The 10089-nt window shown below is 43.4% G+C and overlaps 3 non-coding genes across 3 annotated transcripts; 2 read left to right on the forward strand and 1 right to left on the reverse strand.

The window, feature by feature from the left end:
- Nucleotides 1-1348: 1348 nt before the first annotated feature.
- trnat-cgu (transfer RNA threonine (anticodon CGU)) lies at nucleotides 1349-1420 on the reverse strand. The gene has a single exon. It is a non-coding gene; the product is annotated as a tRNA-Thr (tRNA).
- Nucleotides 1421-2150: 730 nt separating this feature from the next.
- Nucleotides 2151-2244, forward strand: trnai-uau (transfer RNA isoleucine (anticodon UAU)). The gene is made up of 2 exons: nucleotides 2151-2188; nucleotides 2209-2244. It is a non-coding gene; the product is annotated as a tRNA-Ile (tRNA).
- Nucleotides 2245-8187: 5943 nt separating this feature from the next.
- On the forward strand, nucleotides 8188-8269 carry trnal-aag (transfer RNA leucine (anticodon AAG)). Its single transcript has one exon. It is a non-coding gene; the product is annotated as a tRNA-Leu (tRNA).
- Nucleotides 8270-10089: the final 1820 nt, after the last annotated feature.

Consider the following 10089-nt stretch of genomic DNA (forward strand, 5'->3'; position numbering starts at 1 on the left):
AAGTAAAAAAAAAAACATTCCGGATGCGTCTGCTGTAGAAATAAAATGACATCAAAGGCGTTGTACTGTACGTAGCCTGTTCCACAGAAGAACTAGCTGAGATGAAAAGTTCGATATTCTACTGACAGGGCTATTCCCATCAACTCAGTTTCTTTCTGAAACAACGTTTTCCAAGAAAAACTTACACTTTGCAAAATTTGAAATAAAATACTTGCTTAAAAGTGCAGATTATTTTTTTCCCAAAAACTGTAAAAGGAGAAAACCGACCCGTTGGAGTCTCTGTCGTACCATTGCTCAGTGCGGTCAGGTCGGGACTAAAACGATAGTAAGGTGCTGGTTCAAGCACATCTAGGCACGCCTTTCTCACTGTTCCATCGTGAACATCATCTAGAGAAAAAGTGGCATGTAATGTTTAATACATTATTGGCCTTATTAATAATTTGAGGGAATATAAATGCTTTGCATGTATCGAATTACAGCACGTAACAACTGAGTACCTGAGTCGATATCACCGGGCAATTTCCAATAACGACCAACATCAGACACTTCAAGAAAAATAAGATTCCATATCTTGGAATGTAGGGCGGAAGAATTCATTTATACTGCTGTTGCATCTTGAGTTAAACTTTTTTAAAAAAATATGACGCAGATTTGCTCAAAATACTTGTAATCGCCTTAAAGAGAGTTTTCATGAAAACGTACATCGGCTAGCTCTCCACTGTTAATTGACAGAACTTTTGAAGAAACTGTTCTTATATAAGCAACATACAAATTAAACATCTTAATGAACATGAAGGGAAATCTATGGAAGCCCGTTTCCGTCAGGGAGTAAAAAAAAAACGCGCTATGGTATCTCATTGTATGTCCTTTTTTACTTAAAAAGGTCTTCTTTAGCTCAGCTAGCAAGACCTGGGTTCGAGCCAATGCAGTGAGGCACGAACAAGGGTGGGAGCTGCGAGGGCACAAGCCCTAGAACCCGAATCCGTTACAATAACAAAAGGACAGACATTGAAATATGGGCTATTTCGAAGTCGCAAATGTGAGATATAAAGTAGGAATTCTGAGTTACTAAGTCGCAATTCTGAGATACCATAGCGGGTTTTTTTTTTACTCCCTGGCGGAAACGGGCTTCCATAGAAATCCGGGTTGTGAATAACAACTGTCACTACACACGATTGAGTTCTTGAGGCTGGCACCTAAGACCACTCAGCCATCCTGACAAGCAGTGAGGATGCCCGTTACTTTGTCAAAGGATTATTAACTACTTTTCTTTTCTTATTATTACAGAGATTTCTACATTGCAAGACAATTGACGATTTAGATAAAGGTATATCGTGGTACGCAAACCAGGCACGGACAGGGTTTGAACCCGCGCTCTTCGGTTTACGAGACCGATGCCTTACCACTTGGCCACCGCGCACACAGTTTAATTTATTTTCCCATCAAGGCTAATACATTTTGAAAAAAAAATCTGTGGGCAAATTGCAATGGCAGGAGAAGTAAAGAATATAGTTCTTCTGTGGAGCTGGCTTCAGACTCTGCTTATAGCGCCCGTCAAATAAAATAGATATTTTATTTTTACAGGAAGACGCATTCCGAAATGTATCTCTGCAGTTTTAGAAAAGTTTTGAATGGTATATTTTATACAACGCAAAAAACCGTATTCTAATTGCAGACTGCAGATCTGTGCAGCAATCGTACTACATTTCACTGTGATTCTGAAATACTTCTAGCAAACATATTCAGGTTTCCTTGAACTTTAATAAAAAACTGCTTCGCTTTCAATCTCTGGTGTTACTGTAAACTCGGACGTGATGTTCCGCAGATGTGCAGTGTGCCTTCTTGTCTTATTCAAGTTTACTGGATTTGTGAAACGAAAATACAAACTGGACAGTTTCAGACACATGAAGACTCATAAATGTCACTACAAATGACAAATTTGTAGTGTAAATCCGCCGGGCTGATTTACGTGTCTGACCATCTCTCTCCTCCCTCTTCGGCAGTGAGCACTATTTTTTCATTTTCTTTTCTTGTAGTTTCCTCGCTCTTTTACTGTCCCTTTCTCCCACGGAGAGACGGAAAACATGCCGAAATCGTTTTCACCCTGTGTTTGTGCAACGTCAGTGTGTGAAGGGAAAGTAGTCTATGTGGCTCCAGTGGCGCAATCGGTCAGCGCGCGGTACTTATACAGCAGTGCACAGCGGAGTAATGCCGAGGTTGTGAGTTCGAGCCTCACCTGGAGCAGTGTAGTCTGTCTTTAGCTACCGAAAGCAACCGTCCACTTTAGATACTGTTACTTATAGGTCGTCCTTAACACCTTATCTAACGGGATTGTAGCCTGTTAGGTGTTTGCTGGAGATCCAGTCTAAATTAACATCATAGGAACAGGTAAAGGTTTATTCCACGTCACACCCGAAGAAGGGTCCACGTTGTGTTTCCTTCTCCTTTCAGCATGGAATAAACCTATACTTTTTCCTTTGCAGCTGACGCAGGTCACTACTTAAATTCCCATCAGCTGTGGACCCCCAGCTGATCTCTACACAGATAGATGAGAGATATCTTCTTAGACGAGAGGTCTACTGGGACTAAGGGAGCACGATGGGGTACTGAAGACTTGAAAAAGCTCTCGCATTAAATTCTGTTTTTGTTGTTTCCCAGATTTGTTTTTAATGTTCTTTTTGTTTTGAAGTTGTTCCTTTAAGTATTTTTTTATTTTATTTTCTGTAGTCGTTAGACTACTACAGTGATTTACCTAGGTTCCCGGAAGGCTTTCTCGCATCGTGGTTGTTGTGTTTTTGGGTTACAAGTATTTTTGTTCTATTGATAGGACCCCACGCATTACTGTGGGACTAGTTAACTTAAGTTCTTACATTGTACCTGAAATTACCACATAAACTACTACTCTGTTTTTCTTTTTTTTTAATAAAGGCACAAATTATGTTTTTTTTTTCTTGCAGCTGATTGGCAATGACCCTACAACGGGTCATTGCATCGAACGTGGCTGCTGAAATTTGTCAGCAGCTCCATACTAAACCTGTTCTCAATTGCAACAAACCTAAAATAACATATGCTGCCCATTAGATGTTACCGATGTAGGAGACTAACTTAAACCTCCTCTTCACAGGGTTTATGTAGTTCAGTAGAGGAACAGTCGATCGCATTTGAACTGTTCTGAATGTAGTGGAAATAATATAGTCACAAAGTAACGAACATACGCACCACTCGCTTGAAATATTTACTGTAGCTAAAATTGTTTTCTAGACACCACAACTATTCACAATGAATTTGATGAATACATGTCTTTATTAATAAAAGTGTAATTTATTAATAATTAAGATTAATGTATATCTTTATTAGTAGCTGTATTACCGGTAATGCATGTACAGTCCTTAATATGGGATAGTGAACTTTCAGGTATCCTGGGGAGGTAAGAAAACTGAAATGAAGGAAATACATATTTAAAGGGGGTGTAAGTCTTAAATGTGTTCTGTTACATCTGGGTGTTAACTGAATAGATTGTATTACTTATTGTGATTTGACACATGTCTGTCTCAGGAGACAGCAGAAAAATTGGGGAATTTGCAGGTACAGAAAATAACTTGAACTGAACAGGCAAATGTAAGGTTATGTTAAAGAAAAATAAACTTTGTCACCTTTTTAAACATGATTATTTAAGACAGTTTATCGGAACCGTATCTCTCCTCGATTCTGTGGCTGTGGTCCAACAGTAACGGTGGTGAAACAAGCAGAATGTGCGGAAAGAATTGGAGACGTAACGGGAGACTCATCCAGTCGATAGAAGGGTTGTGTACGCTGAGAAGTGTAGTTTAAAAGCTTAACGAGCCAGGGAGGAGTCAAACCTGCAATCTTCTGAGCCAAAGTCAAACACATTATCCATTGCACCACTGGCTCTGATACCCTAAAGCCACCACTGTAAGCTTTGTGCTGCTATTAGTAATACTGTAGCACTCCGGTGTTCACAACAGCCCCCCACCACCAGGAACTCAAACCCAGGCTTCCTGCATCACTCAACAGGGACCTAGCCTGTTGAGCTAAAGAGCAATCTCCCTCAGTCCTGCGGCTGTGGCCCTGCTATTACATTGAAGGGCAGTGACATCACCGCTCTGGTAAGCCGGCTCTTACACACTCAATGGTGGCCGTATGCGTTACACTCTCCCCCGCTTAACTCACCAACCTCAGCAAAGGGCTATCCCATTCCACTGCTGACACCAATGTAACGCTCCAGGGTTCACATGGGCATCCTCGCCACTGCCACATCAGGTCAGTCCCCCACCGTCAGGGACTCAAACCCAGACCTCTGGCATCACTCAACAGGGACCCAGCCTGTTGAACTAAAGGGAGACCGTCCTTAAGCTCAAGCGGCTGGGTCCCTGTTGAGCTATGGTGGCAGTCGCAGGTTTGAGTCCCCGACGGTGGGGGGCTGACTTAAGTGGCAATGGCAAGGGTGCCCGCCTGAACCCCCAACCATTACAATACTATACATCGCTCCAGTCCAAATTTTCTCAATTAGATTCACGTGTTTTCTACTTGTATTTAGCTACTAGGTCTTTCGTTTGGTCTGTTTTAAAAATAGCATCTCAAACAATTTTATGTGTCATGCTGAAATTCACACACGGGGGACGTCACATGAAAGACAATCACAGATAAGATGTTGCATTTAAAAAGAAATCCAGAGTGGCAGTAGAAAACAAAGCCTTATACACGAGATGCAAGTGCTCTACCACTGAACTAAACTGACAGGCACTTTTGCCTGCAGCTCTTTAATTGAGTTAGGGAGAGTGAAGGGTCTACACAGTGTACAATTTAAAGGTCGAAGCAAGACAATCTGATGCGAGGAGAATTCACAAAACGAGCCTCTGCTTTATCGTTTACTGAGCATTCAATGAACGTCTAAGTGAAAGACAAATTCACTATTTTCACTTTTTGTTTAAAGAACACTTTTATCACGTTCTGCACTCCCGGTGTTTAACGGTGTTCTTTTCTACACTCCTGATTTGAGGATCCCCAGCTAAAATATTTTTTAAATACAACAAAATTCCGATATATTGAATAGTATTTATGTTTACATTTATATTCACTCGTGCCAAAAGCTTGTGTTCTCTGCATATATCAGGATGTGGAAAGAGGCCCAATCACATCTGGAGTAGATAGTATTTAGGTCAAAGCTAATTCAAAGTGCATCTCTGGGTGTGTTTGAATTACCTACGTGTTTGACTGAAGGACAAGCTCACGGTGCCATAAAAATTGACACTCGTCATCTTTTCTTCTACATTCACAGGTTTTACGCTAAAGACAAAAAAAAAATTTTTGTCGTTTTCATGCCAGCTGGCACTAATTATTCTGCACTGACAGGGAAGATTAGTATTTTATCTATCGCAATATGTGTGGAATTTGTTTTTAAAAAAGTTGTTCCAGAAATGAACACTTCCATTAAAGTTAAGGCAGACACCTGTTGCTGTCCACAACGACCAACTCTGCATGGCAAGAGAGGAGAAAAGCACTGTGGTGATTTGAACCCAGAAACTTATTTACTAGACATGCACATTAACCAGCTAAGCCACAGCACCAACAGAGCACTATCCTTTTACAGCCTCTTAGACACACCGCTCTGAGATACCTGCGTTCTGTGTGCGCTGAGCCTGCTCGCTGAGCAAGTGATGAGAAATGGCTTTTATCTGGTAATTTCAAGTCCAAGGAGCTCAATATGCTTTTTATGTTTGACATCTTCAAGGAAAATGGTGAAATCGCAGGTGGAAGAGGAAAATGATCCTTGAGTAGAGGAAAGACGACCATCTTGAGTACTAACTCATGTCAGGAGGCTAACTTCTGGGATGAGGTGGTGGAGTGGTAAGGTGATGGACTACTAATCCATTGTGCTCTGCACATGTGGGTGTGAATCCCATCCTTGTGAAGTTCAGTAGTTGACAAATGTGCCTTTTTAAACTGGGTGTGCTTTCGTTTCGTCTTTCGCTCCTGTACTACAGCAGTAATATTTCTAGATGTGCATGAACATGGTATAGTAGGCTGACGGCAGGAACACGGGGTCCACAAGCAGTGACAGTATCAGAGGTGTCTGCAGTGTGTTGGTTTGTGAGCACTAATAAAATAACTTGCCATGGAAGCACGTGTGCCTGCATTAATACAGCTCCATTGAGCAGAAAAAGCAACACAAACACCGACTTGTCAACAGGAAGTTTCCGTAGCTGAAAACACAGCCATTGTGCTCCAGGTGAAGCTTGTGTCGCAGGATGTGGGTCATTGAGGCAGTCACGGGCTGGGATTGATTGGGTTATGTTGATTTGTGTTACAGGGTGTGGGTCATTGAGGCAGTAACAGGCTGTGATTGATTAGGTTATGTTGAATTCCAGGATGGTGTCAATGTTGCCTCTCACTCAAGGGGGTGACTGCAGTTGTCCCAATTAATACAGGAACAGTCAGTAAAAACAGTCAAACCCAAGTCGTTCAGGGAGCAATTAGGTATCGAGACTTGGAGGTGTGAGGAGTCGCTGAGCCAGTTTTAGCCAGACCAAGGGGTGAACTGATAAGGTTCCATGACACCTAGCTCAGCACTCCCACACCCCTCAAACAACACAAGCTTCCTCCTGGAAAAATACTGGGCAGGCCTGATTCTGACAGGGACAGTGGAAACCCCCCTGAAAGGGATTGGCTAAGGAGAGGGATAAAAAGACCTGAGACAGAACAGAGGGGGCTCCCGATTCCCACTGGATCCTGGAGACGACACAGGCAGCACAAGGGAAGCTGCAGAGTGCAAGACCCCGGAGGAACTCTGCAGAGACTTCTAATACCTGGAGGCAAGGATCTACTGGTTCAGTAACTGACGACAACGAGAGACATTGGCATTGAAACAGAGGTACTGTACAGACTTTTAACACCTGAAGGTGAGGAACAAGGAAACTGGCACAGCTAGCCGATTCAAACTGAGAGGAATGTAATACAGTCGCAGAGGATTTCTATTGTAACCTGAACAGAGACTGGGAAAATAGGACTGGGTGATACCCCTCTCCTCAAAGTGGGCCATCAGAGACTACAGGTACTAAGTAGAGACGTTCGAGTGACCTCTCTTTAATATTTTACAGGAAAGACTGCTGCCCCTCTGTATTCATTATGACCCTGGGAAGGACCTTTTGCTGCTGTGAATTCTGTTTTCGTTGTGTTTTTGGGTGATAGTGCATGTGAATGTAGTTGGAAAATAAAAAGGGCACTTATACAATACAAATGCTTGTCGCTGGTCTATGTGTGCATTGGTGATTCTAGGAGATAAACAGAACCTGTGGTAATGTAGAGGGGCCCTAGCACCCCGTTTGTATTGCTAGGTGGTATAGTCGTACACGAGGCAGGAACATCCCTCGCCCATAGGGTTCACCTTACTGTGACACCTTCTTCATCTATGTTTTTTGAGTGTACTGCAAATGATCTTAGTATCGAAGTGCCGTCCCACATAACCGATCCGAACAGTCTGCTTTACAGAGGAGCACTGCCGGAGCTTATCGTTGGCAACGATTGCTGGATCCTTTGAATTCGACTGAACTATAGCACAGATCTGCAGTCCACCATTAGAATACTGTGGGTGTGCTGTATAAGCCATACCGCCCAAAATAGTTCTAAAACAGGAGAAGCATCCTCGTTTAGGAATGTGGTATAAAGTGAAATGGTCTGGGAAGAGTCCTACGTTTGAACAGTTCAAAATAGACGTAAAGGGGTATTTACGGACTCTTTCGAAATGTAAGAACAAGCTGTGCGGACCTTATCTTTATTTACCTTGTGTAATCGTTTTTCATAAAGTGTAATTGTATTATAGCATGTGCCCCTGACGATTTTCTTGATATGTTATATGTGCTCTTGTTTGTGTTGTATGTAGTTTTGTTGTTCAAATAAAACGTAAAAGACACAACTTTCTGGATGCGGCTGCTGTAAAAATAAAATGACATCAAGGGTGCTGTACGCAGAGGTCTGAAACCTGCTCCACAGAAGATCTTTATCCAGAGGTGTTAAAGAAGTCGAGATCTCGCCATGAGAGGGGAAGCATCTCAGAAAAAGCAGGTGCAGTCGGTTCCACGGTCATAACGCCACTAAATCGGGCGACAAGAGCAAAACCCACCCGGCTTCCTCTGGGCAAGTAATGAGACAAAGAGACAGCACACAGCGGGTAGCGTGGCCGAGTGGTCTAAGGCGCTGGATTAAGGCTCCAGTCTCTTTGGGGGCGTGGGTTTGAATCCCACCGCTGCCAGGTGCTCCTGTTGAGATGCCCTTTCAGCTGGCTTCAGACAAAAGGGAGGGAACTGCTTTTTGGCAGTCTCTCGAGAAACTAAGCAAAGTGTTTAAAGATACTTTCTCAGCTTGACATCAAGGCACAAAACAAAAACCTTCTTGCGTCCTCTCAACCCAAAAGCGCTTTGCCACTTTTTGCGTTATGGAGGGAACGACGTCTGCCCAGATCACTTTTGTGTCAATGCAAATCGTAGTGTGCCCTCCGTTTTAATGTTGGCTGTGCTGGCGTGCTGCTTCTGTCTGTGAAACTTGAATGTTCTGCTTCTTCACACCAAACCGTCGGCGGGGGTTGAGCTTGTTAAATCTTTGCGCATAGCGCTCCTTTGGAAGTACTTTGTCCAAGTTCAAAAGCGATCGTGGGATTTACTTCATGCGTGCAAAAAGCATGCCTCGCACGACAGATCTAAATGGGGAATGGAGCCTGCTTCTTGCTGTTTTTCCTGTGGTTGCAGTTACAAAGTTGATCGTGCTTTCACATTCTGTTAACAGTATTCACTGGCTGAGCTTTATCAGTTGGTTCGTAAAGGAATCTCTGCTTCGGTTCCAGAAAAGTCATCTGTAGTGTGTTTTTTTCCGTGCCCATGGCAGTCTTTTAAAGCTGGTAGTAATGGCGGCGAAGTTAATTTTTTATCCTCTTTAAAAGAATAAGGACGGGCTGGGGCGAGCTCCATTTACCACTCTTTCAGCTAACCGCCGAACTCGCGAACTGATTACACTGCAGAGCCACAGGCGCCTCGCTTTTCTCCATTCTCTGGGTCAGGGTGAAAAAAAACTTGCTGGTATTAGCTGGCCTGCTGGGAGCACCTCTTCTTCACTGATAAGCAAGATTTGTGTTTCATCTTTCGCAAGCTGTATAGATTTCTTTCAAAACAAGTTGTTCCAGAAAGGAAACGAACACTTGCATTCACCTGAATTAAAAGGCATGGGATTTGCCCATAAGGATAAATTCTGTACAGTAAGACAGGTAGAAAGGCACCGCTGGGAATCGGACCCAGGATCTCCTGTTTACTAGACAGGCGCTTTAGCCAATTAAGCCACGGCGCCAGCAAAGTGCTGTCCTTTGACAGCCACTTGGACACGTCTCAACTGCTCTGAGACATCTGCGTTCGGTGTGCACCGAGCCTGCTCGCCTTGCAAGTTGCCTCATTTACATGCGATAGCTCCACCACTAAGAGAAAGGATGAGAAATGGCTTTTATCTGGCACTTTTCATGTCAGAGGATCTCAATCTGCTTTCCGTGTACAAGAGGATGTCCAACTCATGTAGCTAAAGACGTAGACGACAGTGCTCCACTGAAATCTTGATCTCACAACCCTCGGCATGACTCCGCTGTGTTCTGCTTTAGACAAAGGGGGGAAAAGACTTCTTTCATCACACGTTTTGCACTGTTTACGGTGTTTGCAGTGCTCTTTCTTAAATGAAAACCAGGAATCGGCACCATATGAGGTGAGACTAGATAATATTGGATCAAGTAGCCTCGCCATTCCATGCGTGACGTGAGCAAAGTGTAATTCCTGTCTTTATAGTGTGCTTGTTAGAGACTTAGCTGGCACCCAGAGCGCTTTAAATCCGGGAGTCAGCAGCCCAAGACAAGAGAGTTTCCTTCGTCTATGTTTTGTGCGTGAAGGGGGAAACCATGCGTGTGCTGCAAACAATCTTAGTATCGAAGTGCCGTCCCACATAACCGATCCGAACAATCTGCTTTACAGAGGAGCACTGCCGGAGCTTACCGTTGGCAAACTGAAGACCAGGCTGACCTCTTCTGTGACTCTTGAACAC

The sequence above is a fragment of the Lepisosteus platostomus genome, chromosome 5 (assembly GCF_059453375.1).
Source record: "Lepisosteus platostomus isolate fLepPlt1 chromosome 5, fLepPlt1.hap1, whole genome shotgun sequence".
Classification (NCBI taxonomy): Eukaryota; Metazoa; Chordata; class Actinopteri; order Semionotiformes; family Lepisosteidae; genus Lepisosteus; species Lepisosteus platostomus.